Source organism: Triturus cristatus, chromosome 1_2 (assembly GCF_964204655.1).
Source record: "Triturus cristatus chromosome 1_2, aTriCri1.1, whole genome shotgun sequence".
In the NCBI taxonomy this organism is placed as follows: Eukaryota; Metazoa; Chordata; class Amphibia; order Caudata; family Salamandridae; genus Triturus; species Triturus cristatus.
This window is the reverse complement of record NC_140580.1, coordinates 68,122,562-68,144,888: the sequence shown is the minus strand read 5'-3', so window position 1 is coordinate 68,144,888 and position 22,327 is coordinate 68,122,562. Positions and strand designations below refer to the sequence as shown.

The window sequence follows — 22,327 nt, the reverse complement described above, 5'->3', positions numbered from 1 at the left end:
ACCCTAACACAATCACCCTAACACAAGCATCTCTAACACAATCATCCCCAACACAATCCTCCCTCACACAATCACCCCAACACAAGCATCCCTAACACAATCATCTCAAACACAATCACCCCAACGCAAGTATCCCTAGCACAATCACCCCAACACAAGCATCCCCAACACAAGCATCCTAAACACAATCATCCCCAACACAATCCTCCCACACACAATCAACCCAACACAAGCATCCCTAACACAATCATCTCAAACACAATCATCCCAACGCAAGCATCCCTAACACAATCACCCTAACACAAGCATCCCCAACACAATCATCCCCAACACAATCATCTCAAATGCAATCATCCCCAACACAATCATCCCCAACACAAACATCCCTAACATAAACATCTCAAACAAAAGCATCCCCAACACAAGCATCCCTAACACAATCACATCCAACACAAACATCCCCAAACACAATCATCCCCAACACCAACATCCCTAACATAAACATCTCAAACACAATCATCCCTAACACAATCATCCCCAACACAAACATCCCTAACATAAACATCTCAAACACAATCATCCCCAACACCAACATCTCTAACATAAACATCTCAAACACAATCATCCCTAACACAATCATCCCCAACACAAACATCCCTAACATAAACATCTCAAACACAATCATCCTCAACACAATCATCCCCAACACCAACATCCCTAACATAAACATCTCAAACACAATCAGCCCCAACACAATCATGCCCAACACAAATATCCCAAACACAATCATCTCAAACACAATTACCCCAACACAAACATCCCTAACATAAACATCTCAAACACAATCATCCTCAACACAATCATCCCCAACACCAACATCCCTAACAAAAACATCTCAAACACAATCATCCCTAACCCAATCACCCCAACACAAGCATCCCTAACACAATAACCCCAACACAATCAATCCCTAACACAAGCATCTCTAACACGATCCTCCCAAACGCAATGACCCCAACACAAGCATCTCTAACACAATCATCACCAACACAATCCTCCCACACACAATCACCCCAACACAAGCATCCCGAACACAATCATCTCAAACACAATCACCCCAACGCAAGCATCCCAAACACAATCACCCTAACACAAGCATCCCCAACACAAGCATCCCAAACACAATCATCCTAAACACAATCACCCCAACACAAGTATCCTTAACACAATCACCTCAACACAAGCATCCCCAACACAGGCATCCCTAACACAATCATCCCCAACACAATCCTCCCACACACAATCACCCCAACACAAGCATCCCTAACACAATCATCTCAAACACAATCACCACAATGCAAGCATCCCTAACACAATCACCCTAATAGAAGCATCCCCAACACAAGCATCCCAAACACAATCATCCTAAACACAATCATCCCAACACCAACATCCCTAACATAAACATCGCAAACACAATCATCCCCAACACAATCATCCTAAACACAATCACCACAACACCAACATCCCTAACATAAACATCGCATACACAATCATCCCCAACACAATCATCCTAAATACAATCACCACAACACAAGCATCCCTAACACAATCACCCTAACACAAGCATCCCCAACACAAGCATCCCAAACACAATCACCCCAACGCAAGCATCCCTAACACATTTACCCTAACGCAAGCATCCCCAACACAATCATCCCCAACACCAACGTCCCTAACAGAAACATCTCAAACACAATCATCCCCAACACAATCATCCCCAACACAATCCACCCCAACACAAGCATCCCTAACACAATCATCCCCACCACAAACATCCCTAACATAAACCTCTCCAACACAAGCATCCCTAACACAATCATCCCCAACACAATCATCTCAAATGCAATCATCCCAAACACAATTATCCCCAACACAAACATCCCTAAGATAAACATATCAAACACAAGCATCCCCAACACAAGCATGCCTAACACAATCACCCCAACACAAGCATCCCCAAAAACAATCATTCCCAACACCAACATCCCTAACATAAACATCTCAAACACAATCATCCCTAACACAATCATCCCCAACACAAACATCCCTAACATAAATATCTCAAACACAATCATCCCCAACACAATCATCCTAACCACAATCACCACAACACCAACATCCCTAACATAAACATCGCAAACACAATCATTCCCAACACAATCATCCTAAATACAATCACCACAACACAAGCATCCCTAACACAATCACCCTAACACAGGCATCCCCAACACAAGCATCCCAAACACAATCACCCCAATGCAAGCATCCCTAACACAATCAACCTAACACAAGCATCCCCAACACAATCATCCCCAACACCAACGTCTCTAACATAAACATCTCAAACACAATCATCCCCAACACAATCATCCCCAACACAATCCACCCCAACACAAGCATCCCTAACACAATCATCCCCAACACAATCATCTCAAATGCAATCATCCCCAACACAATCATCCCCACCACAAACATCCCTAACATAAACATCTCAAACACAAGCATCCCTAACACAATCATCCCCAACACAATCATCTCAAATGCAATCATCCCCAACACAATCATCCCCAACACAAACATCCCTAACATAAACATCTCAAACACAAGCATCCCCAACACAAGCATCCCTAACACAATCACCCCAACACAAGCATCCCCAAACACAATCATCCCCAACACCAACATCCCTCACATAAACATCTCAAACACAATCTTCCCTAACACAATCATCCCCAACACAAACATCCCTAACATAAACATCTCAACCACAATCATCCCCAACACAATCATCCCCAACACCAACATCCCTAACATAAACATCTCAAACACAATCATCCCCAACACAATCATCCCCAACACAAACATCCCAAACACAATCATCTCAAACACAATTACCCCAACACAATCATCCCTAACATAATCATCCCCAACACAATCCTCCCACACACAATCACCCCAACACAAGCATCCCTAACACAATCATCTCAAACAGAATCACCCTAACACAAGCATCCCCAACACAAGCATTCCAAACACAATCATCCTAAACACAATCACCCCAACACAAGTATCCCTAGCACAATTCACACCAACACAAGCATCCCCAACACAAGCATCCCTAACACAATCATCCCCAACACAATCCTCCCACACACAATCACCCCAACACAAGCATCCCTAACACAATCATCTCAAACACAGTCACCCCACCGCAAGCATCCCTAACACAATCACCCTAACACACGCATCCCCAACACAAGCATCCCAAACACAATCATCCTAAACACAATCACCCCAACACCAACATCCATAACATAAACATTGCAAACACAATCATCCCCAACACAATCATCCTAAACACAATCACCACAGCACAAGCATCCCGAACATAAACATCGGAAACACAATCCTCCCCAACACAATCATCCTAAATACAATCACCACAACACAAGCATCCCTAACACAATCACCCTAACACAAGCATCCCCAACACAAGCATCCCAAACACAATCACCCCAACGCAAGCATCCCTAACACAATCACCCTAACACAAGCATCCCCAACACAAGCATCCCCAACACAATCATCCCCAACACCAACGTCCCTAACATAAACATCTCAAACACAATCATCCCCAACACAATCATCCCCAACACAATCCACCCCAACACAAGCATCCCTAACACAATCATCCCCAACATAATCATCTCAAATGCAGTCATCCCCAACACAATCATCCCCAACACAAACATCCCTAACATAAACATCTCAAACACAACCATCCCCAACACAAGCATCCCTAACACAATCACCCCAACACAAGCATCCTCAAACACAATCATCTCCAACACCAACATGCCTAACATAAACATCTCAAACACAATCATCCCCAACACAATCATCCCCATCACCAACATCCCTAACATAAACATCTCAAACACAATCATCCCCAACACAATCATGCCCAACACAAACATCCCAAACACAATAATCTCAAACACAATTACCCCAACACAAGCATCCCTAACACAATCACCCCAAAACAAGCATCCCTAACACAATCCCCCCAACACAACCATCCCTAACACAAGCATCTCTATCACGATCCTCCCAAATGCACTGACCCCAACACAAGCATCCCCAACACAATCATCTCAAACACAATCACCCCAACGAAAGCATCCCTAACACAATCACCCTAACACAAGCATCCCCAACACAAGCATCCCCAACACAAGCATCCCAAACACAATCATCCTAAACACAATCACCCCGACACAAGTATCCCTAAAACGATCCCCCCAACACAATCATCCCCAACACAAACATCCCCAACACAATCATCCCCAACACAATCATCCCCAACACAAACATCCCTAACATAAACATCTCAAACACAGTCATCCCCAACACAATCATCCCCAACACAAACATCCCTAACATAACATCCCAAACACAATCATCCCCAACACAATCATCCCCAACACAAACATCCCAAACACAATCATCCCCAACACCAACATCCCTAACATAAACATCTCAAACACAATCATCCCCAACACAATCATCCCCAACACAATCATCCCCAACACAAACATAAACAGCCCTAACATAAACATCCCAAACACAATCATCCCCAACACAATCCTTGCTAACACAATCCCCTGCAGGCTAGTGTCAGTCTTATTAGACCCGATGAGTCAGGTGATCCCAGGACCCATGTCAGGGTATTCACTTCACATGTATGGTTGGAGATGCTTGAAATAATGTGAACCACTGGTAGCTTTGCACAGCACATTCCATTCCATGGTTTGTTAGCTTTATTAGGTCATCTGTGCTGTTACAGACAGGGGCAAACGATATTGAAATCTCTTTTGCCCCTGTAGTGAGTACCTTGTCTCTGTGGGAACTGAGCCCAGGAGAAGGAGGCATGCATTGATTGCACGTGTTAACAGAATCAGATGTCACAGGTGGGGTGAAAGTGCAGAGCCTATGACACCTGTACGCATCCACATTTGTTTTGGGGAGTTAGCTCCACAGTGTATGTACCATAGTCTACATCCATTGGCTGTCTCTTAAAGTCAGGTCTCTACCTCGGTGGGATGTATGGCAGGAGGCCTCTCTACCTGGTCAGTACCTCGTAGGAGTGCCCACATCAAGTTTGGCCTTTAGGTACGTTATTCAAGGACAGTCATTCAATAAGCTAGAAAGCAGCTCCAACGTCATCTTTAGCTCTGGTGATCGTGTACCGGGGGGAGTGCCAGTCCTCCGCCCTCAGTGACTGTGAGCGAGGACGGAGATATGAGGTCAGTCCCACCTCTTGTAGATGTGCATCAGGAGAGATCTTCACCATCTGCCCTCTGCCTGCTTCGGATCCTGGAGAGATCCCTCATCAGGCCTCTATTGGGGGATGTCAGTGAGGAGAAGTGAACAGCCACCAGCCTCCCCTAGAGAGTTTGTGAATGGAAAGGAGGGAATAAGGGCCACCTCGGTGTTCCTGCATCCCTTTGTTCATACCTCATTCTTCTATATCCTCCCTCAGGTAGGTCCTGAGTGCATGGTCACCACCCGCAAGGGGGGTGGGGAGGGGAAGGGTACCATTCCCTACAAAAAGCACTCACAGGTGGCATATGACAAGGCACAAGTGTGCCAGAGTGCCACCATCGTGTTTGTTGGGTCTTTATGGTAATGTGTGCCAGCATGTCTGTGATAAGGGAATTCTCTTTATTCTGCTGCTGCAGGTTTAATGTAGCACTAATGTAGCACTTAGAAGTTTCCAGCAGTGGCCTACTGGCAGACAGCACTATTGTGTAGGATCTGCTGTCATGGGGTTATACCCTGTTCACCAGGGTGGTATGAAATGCTGACTGTTTAGCCATTTGGACAGAGCTCCAGCTCTGTAACCCCATTTTGGATGACTGTCGCTTATTCCCTGTGGAAAAGACAGCCTGATATAAGAGCTGTAGAGGATGCCCCGCTGACCTCAGTAAAAGCTCACTCTCAAGCTGCAGGATATTAAAGGGACAGCTTGACATCCTCTGGACGTTAGCTGTGTCTTCTTGCCACTCCATTCATCCTGCATTTTGTGTTCTGTACAACATCTTTGAAGGGTGTGGGACTTTTAATCAGTGTTGGAGCCCCTTCTCTGTAGCCAGTGATTACACAGCCCTCTTAACGGTGTAGCCCTGGAAGCAGTCAATGCCTCCAGTGCGGTTTGTACCTCTTCGTTCTTTATCGCCCACGGCACGTTTCAGGTTTGACTGGTTGTTGCACGTTTACCACTTGCAGTTTCAATGAGGCAGGTTTAGATTCTTGTGTCAAGATGTAATGGGCGACTTAGACATTAATCACAGAAAATATCTTATCTTTAGAGTCAGTTTTCTAGGGCCTTGTGGGAGCTCGGTGTGGCTTCCATCAAGGCAGTTGTCACTCACACTAGTAACTTAACAAACCCATTCTCTACAGACGACTGCGTGGCCTACTTCAGCACTTCTACCCAAACACACTACAATGTCCATAGACACACACATACTATCCCATCCCGCCAGCACATCAGCCAATCTGCTGGCACTTGGCTTTACACAAGGCAATATTTAAGCTATTTCCCCTGGTCCTCAAAGCAATACAAGGCACCTCATCCCTACCTCCAACAGACCTTTCCCATTTATGCCTGATCATGAGCGCTATAATCTACTGACCTCCACTTGCCCGTGTCCCATCCACGTTCACGTGCATTGAAGGTTAAAGACCCTTTCCCTGAATGCTTCCTCAAAGTACTTTGCGATGGACACTACCTTCCTATCCTGACGTCACCTGCAGCAGACTTCTGCCAATAGACAATCCCACCCCTCCCCAACTCTATGCTCTTTGCTTCAGAAAGGCTTATATTAAAATTGCAGTGTCCTCGCGGGGTGTCACTCCTCACCAGTCACCTTCCTCAACTCCCTTTGTCACATATGTCCTGATGGATCGCAGATCTCTAAAGTTTCACCAGTCAATGCATGAGCAGCTCATCCAAGTCCAGGTTTGCGCATCACACCCTGGGACTTGGAGTCCAGAAATCAAATCTAAGTGTCCCAGAGTGCAAAGACAAACACCTGGACTACATGGGCTACTCTGCATGGGCCTGAGAAACTTGAGACATCTGGTCCCACATTGCTGATGCGCACAGTGCTTCAGTTCCAGATGAAAACCATGATACGCCCAACAGAAAAACTGGAACATATGACTTTGCGATATGTTGAAAATAATGCTCCTACCACTAATTGTTGTGATAAATGAAAGTACTTAAGACATATTAAAGCGGCACGTGCTCATTGAGCCTGCTGCTGTGAACAAAGCCTGGACAGCACCAGCAGAGGAAGCTTGTCCTCCCTGTCATGAAAGCCAAGGAAGGGCTTGAGGACACATTCCAAGCATGTCAAAGATAGGCTTGACCCAGCTCTGCTGATAGCAGTGAATAGAGGAGCCAGGCACCCTACTGCTGCGGCTGGAGAAAGTGCACAAGGACAGGCACAGTTTACACCACAGGGGCCAAAGGGGGTGCATCCAGAGGGTGCTGAGTCAGGCTGGTGCCTGGAGGCCTCTCTTATTTATGTATTTGTCCCCAGTGCTGATAAACCGCGCATAGCAAATGTAAACAATAGGAGGCATGTCAGCCATATGCCCCTGTCACGTCACCACGTTTGACTTGATTTCAACAGAGGTCTGGCTTCCTGTGCTGCCAACTCCTCGTTAGTGGACAAACCCCGCTTGGGTCTCATGGCCATGGCCTGTGTTCGGGTCATTGGGGCCGGGGTCACAGACCCAGCACAGACGCTCTCTACAGCGTCTCGCAGGGCTTGCAGTGCACACTTACGCCTACTGTGAAATGTTCATTTTCAGATTTGACGCGTTGCCTGCACCTTTATTTCATGAATAGGGAGGGTGTCTAGCCTTCCTCACTCCAGAACATGACAACTTCTCTGTTACTCGGAAGGGTATTCCCTGGTTCAAACGATTCTCAGCGAAAGATTCATTTTGTACAGCTTTCTGAGATTAGGGGATCCAAGATTGAAAGGTTTCAACGAGCAGGCGGGTGTTTTGAGTTGTATTGTTGACGACTAGAACATTTATTTTATTTTTTGCACAAGAACATTAATTTTATTTGTATTGCAATAACTTTAAAAATCTTTATTCAAGTTTTATTGAGCCGAAATATCATGTAGACAAAGAAAAACTACATTTAGTGGCATAGTGAACCAAGTATAGGGTGAGCCGAATGATCACCTCAAGGCATCAGGTGGTAGTGTGGACGAAGACTGAAGATAGCGGACGCGGCAGTACACACATTAATAAACACATATCTGACTTGTACATTGCAGGATGCAGCAGGGAGCACGGAAACGAAGGGGGCAAGGGGAGGAGAGGCAAGGCAATGGGAGATATGGGGCAGAGGTGGGCGAGACACTTCTGTCGAGCATGCAAGACCCTCTGTTGAGGATGGGAGGCTGAGAACCTTTGTGAAAGAATGAGTGGCCCTTCTGGAGAAAAAGTTGGAATGTGCAATACAAGGATGTGCACAAGGGGGATTGGAACTGTGAGGAGGTAAAGGTCTGAAGAACATAAAGGTCATGAAGGTGAATGGTCTAAGCTAAGGGATGTCAGAAGGCACAGAAGGCAGGTTTTTAAGAAAGTAAGGGGATAGTCGGTGGAATAACTTAATACCAAGATGAGAAAGCAAAATGTAGGTAGCTCTGCTGCTGGCAAATAGCCACTGTGTTTTCTGCAACGGGAGTAGGTGGGTTAGTAGTGAGAGATTAAAGACCACCTGGCATAAGAAATTGATGACTTTTTTTAATGGAGAGAATGCATATTTTGGAGACACGTGAGTAAAGAATGATAGTGGTCCAGCATCTGTGGTATCACCAAGGACCAACTTCACACCAGGCGGATGATGTGCATAAGTATGATTGGTTTAATATAACCACCTCTTCCACTGCGTCAGCAACTTCCAGGGATAAGCTGTTCCATTCTTGTATATGTTGAAATTGTATGTGTTTTCAAGTGGTGCAACATTAACATAGTACAGAATATGGATCTACACTTGAATCCATGTACACTGACATGATATTATTGCCTTTGAAACAATTTTGATACAGCCAGTTAAAGTGCATTTTCTTGGCTTATGCAAACTAGGCATTAGCTAGGCCTCAACAACATCTTGTTCAAATGGATGTCACATTTTCTGTTTATTATTTCTGCTGCATACAGTCAAGCAAGTCATCTGTGTTTATTTCCTATTGACACTGTTCTCTGAGAAGGTTCTCTAGCCTGGGCTCAGAATTGTAACTTTCTTCAAGGTTCAAATATTGCATTCATATTAGTTCACTGTTGTTTTTGTAACTAATTTGTTCTGACATCCCCAGAACACATTAGGTCAGAGGGAGCTGACTCAAAATCCATGTAGTTGGATAGTGCTTAGGTGGAAGCCTGTATGATGATTATTAATCAAATGTTCTGATTTGCTGAAAATGTATTTCTGTTGCTCACACTATGATGAATTTACACTACCTATGAGTTTCTATGAGAAAATGTCCTATATAAACCTTTGAATTTGGGAGTCCTCCAGAATATCTTGTGTGCGGCTAGGGAGGCTGTCTGATTTCTTACTGATTTTGCTGTTCATTTGGGACATAAAATGTTTTACATTTTGTTTATTATTCTGTACTGTCTTATTGCTGAGAGCCTTAATGGCAATGATTTAAAAAATGTGCATCCTAATTATCCTGTATTGTGTTTTCTGATTTTTTTGTAATAAATCTTTTAAAACTCATCATACCCTAGAACTCACTTATTGAGTCAGTCCTTTCTAAATTGACTGTATTTCTGATATACTGATTTGCATCCTATTTTGGGACACATTACCTCATGAAATTGAGGTTTAACACGGTCTCCAACCCACCCACAAGTAGGTATGATGTGGAAGTGTCTTTTGGGATGTAGGATTTTAGGGGTGCTACACTCGTTCACAAATATATCAGCATGGGACACTGCAGATCATATATTCTATATTGAACTCAACTAAGTCAAACCTCTCTTTTTCCATACATTATACAAAATAAGTCTAATGATAAGAGACCACGTTATGAGGGACTGTGAACAGGGGAGAGACTCTAATACTATCTATGGACAGGGACCCTCATGTTGTCATTTCCAAACAAAATAAGTAAGATTCCACCCAATCTCTGAATAGACCCTACAGCAGTCCTCGTCACCAGTCTTTAAGTTAACACTCTCCTTACTAGAGTCACTGCAGATTCACCTTGTACCTACACTTGCCTTTTTCTGCATAGAAAGTCAGCGGATATTGTCATCTCCACAACAGTGAGACTTTATTCAGATGTGATCTGGGCCTCCTCTTAAATCCTTCCTCTCAGTGGTCACACCTTGTGCTTTTGCCAATGTAAAACTCCATTCAGCAGTCTGCTTCCTTTGATCCTGCCTGAGCTCACTGCCGTCCCTTCTCTCTTATCAGTCATATATTGGTTGTCGCTAAGTCCCATGCAGCAGCGAATGGCTCTGTTCCTCCAGTCCTTTCGAACAGTGCACCTTTGGTCTGCTGGAGTTTGGGCCTGTTTTCTATCCAGCAGCCATACCCTTTGCTTCTGCTAATCTTGGCATCACTACTGCCGCACCCTTTATATGGCTCTGTCCTGACCCCAAAAGTTTGTCTTTCGTCTGCCACTGTCAAGCTACATCACTTTTAGTTGAACTTTTTGCTTTCCCCACATTACCACATTACCTTGCTTTTAGTGGTCCCAGTCCTCTAATCGTGGCTAGCTGGCCCTCACTCTGCCGGTCCCAATGGCCATAATCTGAGTCATAGATACGTCTTCTAGCCCGGGTCCATCCATCACTCAGTGCTCTTTACCCCATAGTCAAGACCCACTCTCCATCCAGCCACCTACACCTCACCTTTGCACCTCCAAAGCATCATACTCTACTGTCTCATACTATCCCTCTTTGGTCCAGTGGCCCTACATGGATGGATGATCAAGCAGTGTCTACAGACTTCTAAATTCTGTCATCCTTCTAAATTCTAAAAACAATTGGTATGATGTCATTGATTTCTTTTGCTTCCCATGCTATTGCTGCTGTGTATTGGTGTAACAATGTATAGCATCTCATAGATTGATAGCATACAAGGCTTGCACTAATTAGATTGTTTAAACCACATCAATGAATAAAACTCTAAATAAAAATTGTACTCTTATTTGGCAAGTCGAGTCAGACAAGACATACTGCATAAATAAAAAATTTGTATACTGGATTTCATGATATCTTGTTGTGTAAAAATCTGCTTCTTCACGTGTGTTTTTTCTCGTCTGGTCATATTAAGACATACTTCTTTCCTTTCTTTTTTGGTTTTCAGTATTTCACCAAAAATGTTCCATTTTAGTCATGTTCTTATTCCTTGAAGAATGTTAAGAGTCGAGCACCCAACATGCAATGAAAAAATGGCCCTCTTTACTTGTCCATGGTGACACTTTTGGGCTATTTTGGGTTTCAGATCTGCTCTGTATATTCCATTTTCCCCTATAATATCTATGGGAAAGCAGTCTTTTCTGGTTATTTATCTTAAGTTTGTATTGCTTTCACCATCCCATCACCATCATCAAATCAGACAGGGGCAACTCCTAGTACTGGGTGCAGGGGCCCCACCTGTCCACTTTTAAAAGGCATTTGTAGGGTAATTGCAAACAGCAGTTACCATAGACATTTTTAGGTCGAGCCTGAGGCAGCGTGCATGTGCTGATCTGCGATGCTTCTTGTGGCTTCTCTGGCTTTCTCCGTGTGGGTCTGACTCCTCCCACATTGTATTGGCTTTTGCGTGTGTCTTTCAAAAATGAAAACACGCAAATGGCTAAAGGCGGATGCATGTCCCACTTCTTTTCTAATGTTCACTCCCACACTCTTTTTCTCTCAGAAGTGAGCAGTGGTGCGCAGTGCGGCCGCTGCATTCTTCGTGGGTCAGGTTACTATTTCCACACAACGTGCCGTGCTTTCGCTTTCTCTTGTTTTAAATATTCACTCCCGTGGCGTTTTGCCTGCGGGAGCGAGTAGCGGCGCGCAAGGCGGCAGCTGCAGTGCTTGTGGATCAATTTCATTAGCTTCCAAGACTGATGAGAGCAAAGTTGAGTTTGCATGGTTACATTTCTAAATGTTTGCTGAATTCAAGGGCAAACGCTCAACCTTCTGCACTACTTAAGGTGCCTCATCCCACTAAATTTCAGCCTGTACAGCGAGATCCTGTTTATGCTGGTTTACTGTGGTTTGTTTTCACTCCCATCCATCCACTGGCCAAGCAAAGCATATGGTGTTTGGTGATATTGTCTCTTTGTGTGTAGTATTGAAAAAGTTCTTCCGGAGGGGCGACGCGGAAGAAGGAGCACCACAAGGAAGTTGCAGGAATAATCCAGCCACAGGTAGAATGCAGGAAAAATAAAGAAATTTAATTCAGAGTTCAATCAAAGCACAGCAGGGCAAATAACCGCTTGAGGAAATGAGATGGCTGCTTAAAAGGAGTTTTTAGGGCAATGTAAAAGCACAGCCGATGAAGGCCATCTTTCATCTTACCAACTGCTCACCTCAACTTAACAGGTAGCGCGTCAGCAAAATAAATACAGCGCTCTTCGTTGCTTCTGTTAATACATAACTTGAAAGCTATGAGCAACACCCACCCACTTATAACTGTTTATTTCCCACTCTGCTGTCCTGCTGCCTTTCATCAGGTGCAAACAGATCAAAACAAGTTTTGTTTTGACGTTCTTGACTGGCTTTAATTGTGCTCATCATACCTCAAGCATGTGCAAGCACCACCTTCATGCACGTGTGCTGTAGACTTCACGCTCACTGCACGTATTCAAAAGGAATACATTGTGCGGCTGAATGACACGGTGTGCTCTAAAGGGGCTATCCAGGGAAGGGAAAAACAGTTCTCTTTACCTAGTACTGGCACTGCATATCCAATGATCGCCAACAATGTTTGATTATGTCTGCCGTAGGTCTGAGACCTATTGTGACATCATTCACAGGATGGCCATATAAGGTAACAAAAAGGCTTATTACACTTTATTATAACTTTTCAACATGCTGCACAGCAGGTACACTGCTCTACAACATAGCCAATAGGTCTGGCAAAACACTTATAAGGTCCCAAAGGCTAGACCTATTGGCTATGCCACTGCTTGTTTAAATGGTGCAGTGCCTTTGCCTGCCTGATGTGACGCTTGCTAACAGCGATATTGTCATGTCAGACAGACAGTCAGAAAGTTTTGCAGAGGCACAGGCGCTATTGAGCGCGTGCCAGTTACGGTGAATCTTGTGCAGGCTATATAGGCTGAAATGGTGGCAGCCCAGGCCTTTAGTACTGGGGGGTCTGCAGGGAGGACACACCGATGACGTGAAGCAGCCTCAAATTTTTAAACAGCCCAGGGCATGTGCAGTGTCAGCCCTGTACTCCTGGAACTGCTTGTCGGTAATTTTGTTAGCTGCCTCCACCCCACCCTTTCCTAAGTTGTCACAGGGTGCGTGGGGTGTGGTCAGCAAAAAGAACTAACACCACACAACACTGTGAGGAGTTGGGAAAGAGTGAAGTTAAGGAGCTGTCTTAGAAATAGGACATGCCAGTCCACAGAGTCATGGCTCTGTGATGTCAGGTCACATGCTGCATGCTGTAAACATATACACTGAGCATGCTTCCACTGTGCCTTTAGGTGTCTCTGTTTAGATTATTTCAGCTAGAGTGCTTTGGTTGTGGAATCAACTGGTGTGCAGTTCCTGCATCTGGCAGCACCACCAGTCACTGGGACTGGACTGCCTAAGACTTCACAGGACGGGAATGGAGTACAAGACTTCCTGGCCTCACCCATGCCCACTTAAGGGCATTGTACTGTCATTAGAAACGGACATTGAAAATATTAGAAACCGACATTGAAACGGGTCCCTATCCGGACCCCTAGTCATGTCTTTAACGTTGTGAACATTCATTCCAGTAAAGGATGTTGACGTGGAACATCACCTGAGTGAGAATGGCGCCAGAACTCACAAATTCACGTACTCGTCCATTTATACAATCCCCTCAGTGAGTTAGCACAAGCTCCAGAGATCTGTCAGTAAACTGCACATCCCTCATGCCTTAATTATACTTGTTATTTGACCAATGGAAGCTTGTAGTATTTTGTCGTCGGTTCTGGATCTGTTCGTCTCTGTTTGCTACTGCCACCCTGTACCAATTCTGTGGGTAAGCAAAGCTTGCACTGTTGCGGCTAGGTTTGTATGTGTCCTTTGATGGAGAAAGGTTACACTGTTGCGGCTAGGTTTGTATGTGTCCTTTGATGGGGAAAGGTTGCACTGTTGCGGCTAGGTTTGTATGTGTCCTTTGGGGAAAGATTGCACTGTTGCGGCTAGGTTTGTATGTGTCCTTTGATGGTTGCACTGTTGCGGCTAGGTTTGTATGTGTCCTTTGATGGGGAAAGGTTGCACTGCTGCGGCTAGGTTTGTATGTGTCCTTTGATGGGGAAAGGTTGCACTGCTGCGGCTAGGTTTGTATTTGTCCTTTGATGGGGAAAGGTTGCACTGCTGCGGCTAGGTTTGTATGTGTCCTTTGATGGGGAAAGGTTGCACTGCTGCAGGTAGGTTTGTATGTGTCCTTTGATGGGGAAAGGCTGCACTGTTGCGGCTAGGTTTGTATGTGTCCTTTGATGGGGAAAGGCTGCACTGCTGCGGCTAGGTTTGTATGTGTCCTTTGACGGGGAAAGGCTGCACTGCTGCTGCTAGGTTTGTATGTGTCCTTTGATGGGGAAAGGTTGCACTGTTGCGGCTAGGTTGTATTTGTCCTTTGATGGGGAAAGGTTGCACTGCTGCGGCTAGGTTTGTATGTGTCCTTTGATGGGGAAAGGTTGCACTGCTGCGGCTAGGTTTGTATGTGTCCTTTGATGGGGAAAGGCTGCACTGCTGCGGCTAGGTCTGTATGTGTCTTTTGATGGGGAAAGGTTGCACTGCTGCGGCTAGGTTTGTATGTGTCCGTTGATGGGGAAAGGTTGCACTGCTGCGGCTAGGTTTGTATGTGTCCTTTGATGGGGAAAGGTTGCACTGCTGCGGCTAGGTGTGTATGTGTCCTTTGATGGGGAAAGGCTGCACTGTTGCGGCTAGGTTTGTATGTGTCCTTTGATGAGGAAAGGCTGCACTGCTGCGGCTAGGTTTGTATGTGTCCTTTGAAGGGGAAAGGTTGCACTGCTGCGGCTAGGTTTGTATGTGTCCTTTGATGGGGAAAGGTTGCACTGCTGCGGCTAGGTTTGTATGTGTCCTTTGATGGGGAAAGGTTGCACTGCTGCGGCTAGGTTTGTATGTGTCCTTTGATGGGGAAAGGCTGCACTGTTGCGGCTAGGTTTGTATGTGTCCTTTGATGAGGAAAGACTGCACTGCTGCGGCTAGGTTTGTATGTGTCCTTTGATGGGGAAAGGTTGCACTGCTGTGGCTAGGTTTGTATTTGTCCTTTGATGGGGAAAGGTTGCTCTGCTGCTACGTACCTATATGTATCCTCCGAAGGGGGATGCTTGCACTATTTCTGCTTAGGCACGACGAAGAAGGGGTGTTTCCATTGCAGAATGAAGATTGCGGATGGTATACAACATTTCTCCAATTCCTTTCAGTGGCTGATGTGTTACAGTGCACTTGTCAAACAAGTGAAATGCAAACTACAATTTAGGTACTTACTTTCTGCTTAAACAGCCCAGTGGGTGAGAGGGCAGAGACAGCATTTGATATGCAAATAGGAACTTCTGACTGTTAATGGCTAACATTAACACTCCTTGTGGAAAACTGCATGTTAAAAATACATTGTTTTCTCCTAGAACAATGTCAATCGCAAATACACTATGAGAGGGAAAACAATGTGCTTGCAGCCCCCTTCCCCAGAGCCTGTCTGTGACCCTGCCTTGAAATAGTTCCGCACTTGCTACAGGTGCTGCCCAGCGAGGGTCGCACATGCATTGGTTCATTACCAGGCAACTTAATGAAAGCTGTTAAGTGATTGGCCAATGTGGTGGAGGCCAGCCCCATCAGGCACATGAAAATGTGTGACCACAGGCAGTGCCGCGACATAACACCCACATATTTACACATTGCGTTGAGGAGCAGGGGGTTACATGGACGATGGCTTTGTTCACGGATGCATGGAAGCCATGAAAGCAACTTCCATTCCCCAGCCAACTGGTAAATCCATTACTTAATGTGTAAAATCAATACCAAGGCTACCTATTCTTCTATTTATTTAGCATTGTGTCTCTTTCTTCCATCACTACACACTTCATATCTCTTTATCTCTCTCTTTCAGGTTTTCATCCCTGCTTACTTCATTTGACACTGCTTTCCTATATGTATTTTGTTCCCATTGTTTTTTCCTTTTCTTCCTTGCTCTCACTTGCTCTGGGACAGAGTCTGATAATAATAACTCTCTGTGCCCAAAAGCGAGTGGCAGTGCCAATCACAAACAACTATCGGCACAAATTAAGTACTGCAGGAATCCCAATTATCCCACTATGCAAGTCCAACACCACCCACACTCACCAACTTGACACTGTGCATCAGCATATCCAACTTGCTGCTTTCTTGTACAGTAATGTATTAACCCTGTCCTGAGGAGGCCTAAGAAGGATTAAGGCCGAAACGTGGTCGCGTAGACATTCAGAAAGGAGGAGTCGTTGGAATTATAGTGATGATTTGACATTGCATGATGGTACACTGGGATGACCTATACTAATTGACAGACTTTAAGAGACTATCTGGACTACCTCTTAGTGGTCCCTCCAGACCTGTAAGGAGGACACTAGTGGAAATTATTTTTTTAGGGTTATTGTGTTATATATTGATGTTTTTTGCTTTATGTATTGTATGTTGTGATTGATGTCATGTTACTGTGTATGTACATTTTCTGTGTATATATATATTGCTTTCTTCTTTATTAGGTGCTATTATCTATGTAGAGTGTAAATATGTTTTGATATAATTCTTCTAAAATAATAATTGGAGCGAGAGTAATTAAACGTGCTCTACTCAAAAACATTTTTGCATTTATCCCTTTATACCATTTTTTTGATTGTATAAAACAACTTGCCGCTTTCAGCAAACTATTGCCCAGCAATTGATCCGCATTGAGGAACACCTTAGATGACTTTTCAGCGAGGCCTCGATGAAGACCTGCTCCACAAATAAGATGAGCAGCTGAACCAGAAAGTATACCGGCACCAAGGTGTCATCAATGTATAGCATTGCCAATCTGCAGAGAAAGAGAAGCAGCAACTGTAGGAGAGTAGGATCTGCTTAACATGGGTACCCCCACTTTTTGCTGGTGTGTCACTGTTTTTCGACCTTTGTCTGGCTGTGGCCCTGCTAATCAGGACCCCAGCCTAGCTGCTTCCTCTCTATAAGCCCCTAGTATATGGTATACTATGTACCTAGGGCATAGGTACCTCAGAGGCCTACCAGGGGCTGAAGCATGTATTATGCCACCCCTGGGAAGCACTCCAAAATGACATCACAGGTCTGCTACTGCAGCCTGGGTAAGGTGGTGCTTGCACCCCTTACAGTGGTATAGGCTACCTATATCACTACCATTGCACACACATATAAAACCTATCAGTCACTCCTATGGCAGGCCTTAACAATCCTGAAGGCAGAGTGCTTGGTTTTTATGTGAGAGGGTGCCTCTGCATGAGCAGAGCCACTCTGCAGCGTTCGGAGTACCTCCTCTGATGCTGTTTGTGGTGCAGCCTGACCATATACTCTTAAGTGCATTATAACCTCGCGATAAATGCTAACATTGGGATGGCTGCACGGAAACATGTCGTGTTTGGTGTCAAACGCTTTGGAATACTACTCCCCCCCCCGCCAGTTCTGGCGGCGGGGGTAGCATTTCACCCTTCTAGAGGGAGAGACATGTTCACACTGGTCTAACCCGGTTGGACTTTTTACAGCCCTGGCATCACAAAATGGATGCCTCCTGCTGCTGATCGAAACTCTGGCAGGGGAGGCCTGGACAATAGGTTTCCTGTCCCAGGGAGGTGTAACCACCTCCCCAGACAAGCAGATGTGTATTGGGGCTTGGCGGGAGTACTCTCTGGTGCTTTGAAGTCCTGCACTGGGGGCACACTTGATGTCCCTGTGCATAGTCCAGTTCAAACCGGTTGCAAGGGCTACATGTCCCTGCTATGGTGCAAAACTGGACAAAGGAAATCGGTGTAACCACCCCTCTTTCCAAACCCTCCCATAGGTGGGTCCCTAGAGTATGTCCAACCCCCAAACTTAAAATAAGTATGGGAACCCAGTCCTTGCGACTTTAGATTACCCTGGACGAAACTCTGCAATATATATCCTGGACCTTCGACATTCTACTTTGCATAGAAGACTGAAGAAATCTCCCTTGGGGTCAAGGAGTGACTCCCCTGCTTGGCAAGCACCAAAGAAGCAACTGACCAGTCTGCATCGCTGAAGCTCCCGCCGGACGCCGAAGTCTTTGCATCACCAGAGGTAGATTTCCAGACTTCCCCTAGGATACCCTGAGTCCACAGCAAAGCTGAGGCCTGTGGCTATCGTGGGTGATGTGGAACCGTGACCCTTGGACACCATTAACTTTTGTAGCACCATCATCTTTCTGGTCTTCCTCGAAGTTGTGTTTTGGGCTTCGAGTAGCCCCAGCCTTGAGCATCTCCTGCACTGAAGATTTCTGGCCTCCACTCCATGAGTGACCCATGGGCCAGTTTCCAGTGCGACCGCTTAAGGCTCCTTTGCGATCGCTAGCCCATTGGCTAGTGGGTCCCCACAAAGGCAACTCCTCTTTTGATTGGGCTTTCCTGGTTGCACCAGGCGTACCCTGACTTACCCTTGCTGGGTGAGTCTCCCAGACCTTGCTGGTCTGCACCGCCGTTCTTTCTCTGATTCCAAGTGACTTGCCGTTGCCAAGGCTTGTTGGGTCCAATCTGGTCGCCGACACTGCAGCACTCAACAGATTTTGTGGGACAGCTCAAATCCAGCTCCTGGTTGTCATCGGCACCTCCTGGACCTCGTGGCTGAAGAGTCAAGACACCTGTCAACTTACCTGAAGCACCCGACATCTGTGGGCACTGGTCTATCGTGCCCTTGGTCACTGGTAACTGACCCAGACTCTGTCCCCTCTGCTTTCAGGTTCCTTCCATCCTAGATCCAGGCTTGGATCACTTCGGACACTTCTCCTCTTCACGGCAGCAGCACTTCTTCACCAGCTTCCATTGAAATCGACGACGCGACCCAACACCAAAAGATTCCTATGCACCCGACTTCCCTGGGTGAGGTAACATGAGAACTCCGGTGCTCCCATGGGTGCTAGCCCTAGAACTTCCTAAGTCCAAAAGGGTTGGGTCCTGACTCATTTCTAAGTGTCCCTAATCTTTAAATTTCCAACCGCGACATTGCCCATAGAAGCTAACGGGAACCCGCGGCTGTGTTCACACACTACACACGGCCCCCGTGGGTCCCCTGTGTCACTACCTTGGGTGGTTCCTTGGGGTCCCAGCGATTCTACAGGCTCTAGGCCTTGTGTCTAGTTCAGTCGTGGTTCTTATACCACATTATTGATATATGGTTTGGTACGCTCCTAGGGCCCAAACGTGTATTTGTGCTATTACTGTTGATTGCTAACTTGTAACTTAAGTACTTCGAACTCCAGTCTCATAAAGAGACTAGAGTGTGTTTAATCTTAAATACATATATTTTAAATATATATCTGGTGTGGTTGTCCTTTCATTTGGTCATTCAAGAGAATATAGACTGGTAAAACAAGCTGCTTTACATTCCTTCAAGACTTAGCCTGAAGGCTGCTCTCCATAGCTACCACTAGGATAGCTTTCATTAAAGGTTGTCTTTCACCTATTCACCATAAGGGGTTGTTTGGACTGATACAGGGTGCCCACTATAACTAGCGGACAGCATATTTCAGGGCAACTTCTCACAGCAACTTGAAAAAAAGAACATGGATGCCTGCTGATGATAGTGGTCGGCTCGCAACATGCAGTGCCACCGCTCTGCAGCACACTCACCTTAGCTTCCTCAGTGACTGGTGTCTTGGTGCCAGCACTCCCCTCTCTGGCCACTACTTCCAAGGAGCTACCAGCTGGGGCAAGATACTCGCGGCTGGTTCATGACTTTTGAATTGGTCTGCCAGCTTAAATGCCTATAATAGGAAGAGAAGATGGCAACATTTAAAAAAAATGGAAAACCTGTACAGAGAAGGGAGGCTACAAAGGAATTAGCAGAGGACAAGAATAAGCATAATGGTAGGAGAAAATTGAACATTTGCTCAGTATGGATATTAAAAATGTGGAACGCTGTAAGGTGGGTTGACTAACACAGAAACTAACAACTACTTGGTCTAATTATTAGGGAGCATCTATCTGCTGGAAGCTTGTTTCCTTATCTTACAACACAACGTGGGTGATTCAGTGTTGGCTGATCCCAAGCTACTGCACTGTGGCAGGTTACGAGGGAGCAAAAACCCATGTATGTGGAGGACTAACTGAAATAAGTGGCCCAGAGGACTAATATTCTAGGTGCTCTGATAAACAAGAGAAGGAGGAAGGGAGGGTTTCCCAAACACAAGGGAAACATTATGTGAAATTTAATTGGAAAAAAAACCTTTCTCTACAACCAAACTATGCTGACAATATAACACCAGTCTCTAAAGCAATAAGCCATAAGACTCCCTCCTACTCCAGTAGCTGCCATGCCACTTGGAATGCCGAGGTTTCAAAGACATAGGTTCAGAAAATGTCACATGTCGTTTGTGAAGAAGATCTTTGGAATTCCCCTGCCGGTTCCCAATGTCTACTTTCATAGAAACCCCTCAGAGAATCTGAGAGGAGACAAGCCAGCACACTGGAAGCTGTTAGACCCTGAGAAGATTGCCTCTATGAGTTTGCCCTTATCCAAAGATGATGGTAAAGGATTGAGAATTAGAGGTTGGCAGTAACCAGAGAAGAAGGTTGACTTTGTGAAGGGCGGACCAAGTTTCTCTCACACAGTCGAACGTCAGCGGGGGAATGATATACTGTAAGCACATATGGTAGAGACAGGGAGATGCTCAGTCAGCTGCCATGTGTCACATGAGACATGACAAAGGCAAACCTTATGGTGCCCCCATCCGTTCCATGGCCACATCCAGCACCAGAAACTCTTTGGGTTGCTTTAGCCATTTTGCCTGTTCTCGAGAGTAACTTATTTCAATTGGCTACAGATGCGAGGTAAGTTCTGCACCCTTGAACGTCGGCTATCTTTAAATATACAATTGTTTCTGCCTCCTGTTTTAAATCAGCCACCAGTTTTTCATTGTCTTATACTTTCGAAAGGACAATGAAGAACCCCCGTCTTCGGCCCAAGACAGGGACTATTGCAGCTGCTTAACATCTCCTCAACGCTCGTACGATTGCAACTCACAATGGCTTTCCTCCACAACTCCAAATCAGTGTTCTTTTTATATGTAGCTAAAACCTGACTAATCCGGATTTGACCATGGCCATTTCATTAGGATACAATATAATTAGACACGATCCCTCTAATAAACAAGCATTGGCATAGCCAATAGGTCTCGCTTTTGGGACCTTATAAGTATTTAGTTATGCAACTGTTGCATGGCTAAACACTTATAAGTTCCCAAAGGCGAGACCTATTGGCTATGAAGAGGACTTAAAGAGAGGGCGAGCCACAATGGATGCAGAGTAGAGGAATAATACAAAGGAAAGGGGACAAACATTACAGTAGAATGAAAAGATAGAGGAAGCGATAGGTAAATGCAGGAGAGCAAGAGAGCCAGGATGAAAACAAAGATTAGAAGATGTGTAGGGAAATTGAGGACAGCAAGAGCGCAAGAAAACAGAGTACAATATGAAGGAAAGGGAAGAAGCCAGTCAGAATGTAAGGAGAGAGGAACTGGAAGGCAAGAGGAGGGTGCGCAGGAATACGAAGGAAAGTACACCGGAAGGCGAAGAGGACCGAACCGATCAAACATCAAAGCGAAAGTGAAAAAGATAGCGATCGCGATCAAGCGCGGCACGTGCCCGCGCACATGCACTGTAGCTCTAGGCCGGCCATGGTAGCATTTTTTTTACGCCCTCACAAAAAGTCTTGCCAGACCAGTGCATGCGCTGGGTCAGGCGAGACCTAAAAATGGCGGTCTTCCCATGAATGGAAGTCC

At 45.4% G+C, this 22,327-nt stretch overlaps 1 protein-coding gene and 1 long non-coding RNA gene across 2 annotated transcripts in view; one reads left to right on the top strand and one right to left on the bottom strand.

The window, feature by feature from the left end:
* The window catches only part of CHST15 (carbohydrate sulfotransferase 15), a 525,836-nt gene that overhangs the window by 444,852 nt on the left and 58,657 nt on the right, over positions 1 to 22,327 (bottom strand). Inside the window, exon 2 of the mRNA XM_085601655.1 lies at positions 20,178 to 20,311. The gene's annotated coding sequence lies outside the window, so the exon portion shown is untranslated. The remainder of the gene's footprint in view (positions 1 to 20,177; positions 20,312 to 22,327) is intronic.
* The window catches only part of LOC146866811 (uncharacterized), a 347,751-nt gene that overhangs the window by 317,841 nt on the left and 7,583 nt on the right, over positions 1 to 22,327 (top strand). The window lies entirely within an intron of this gene.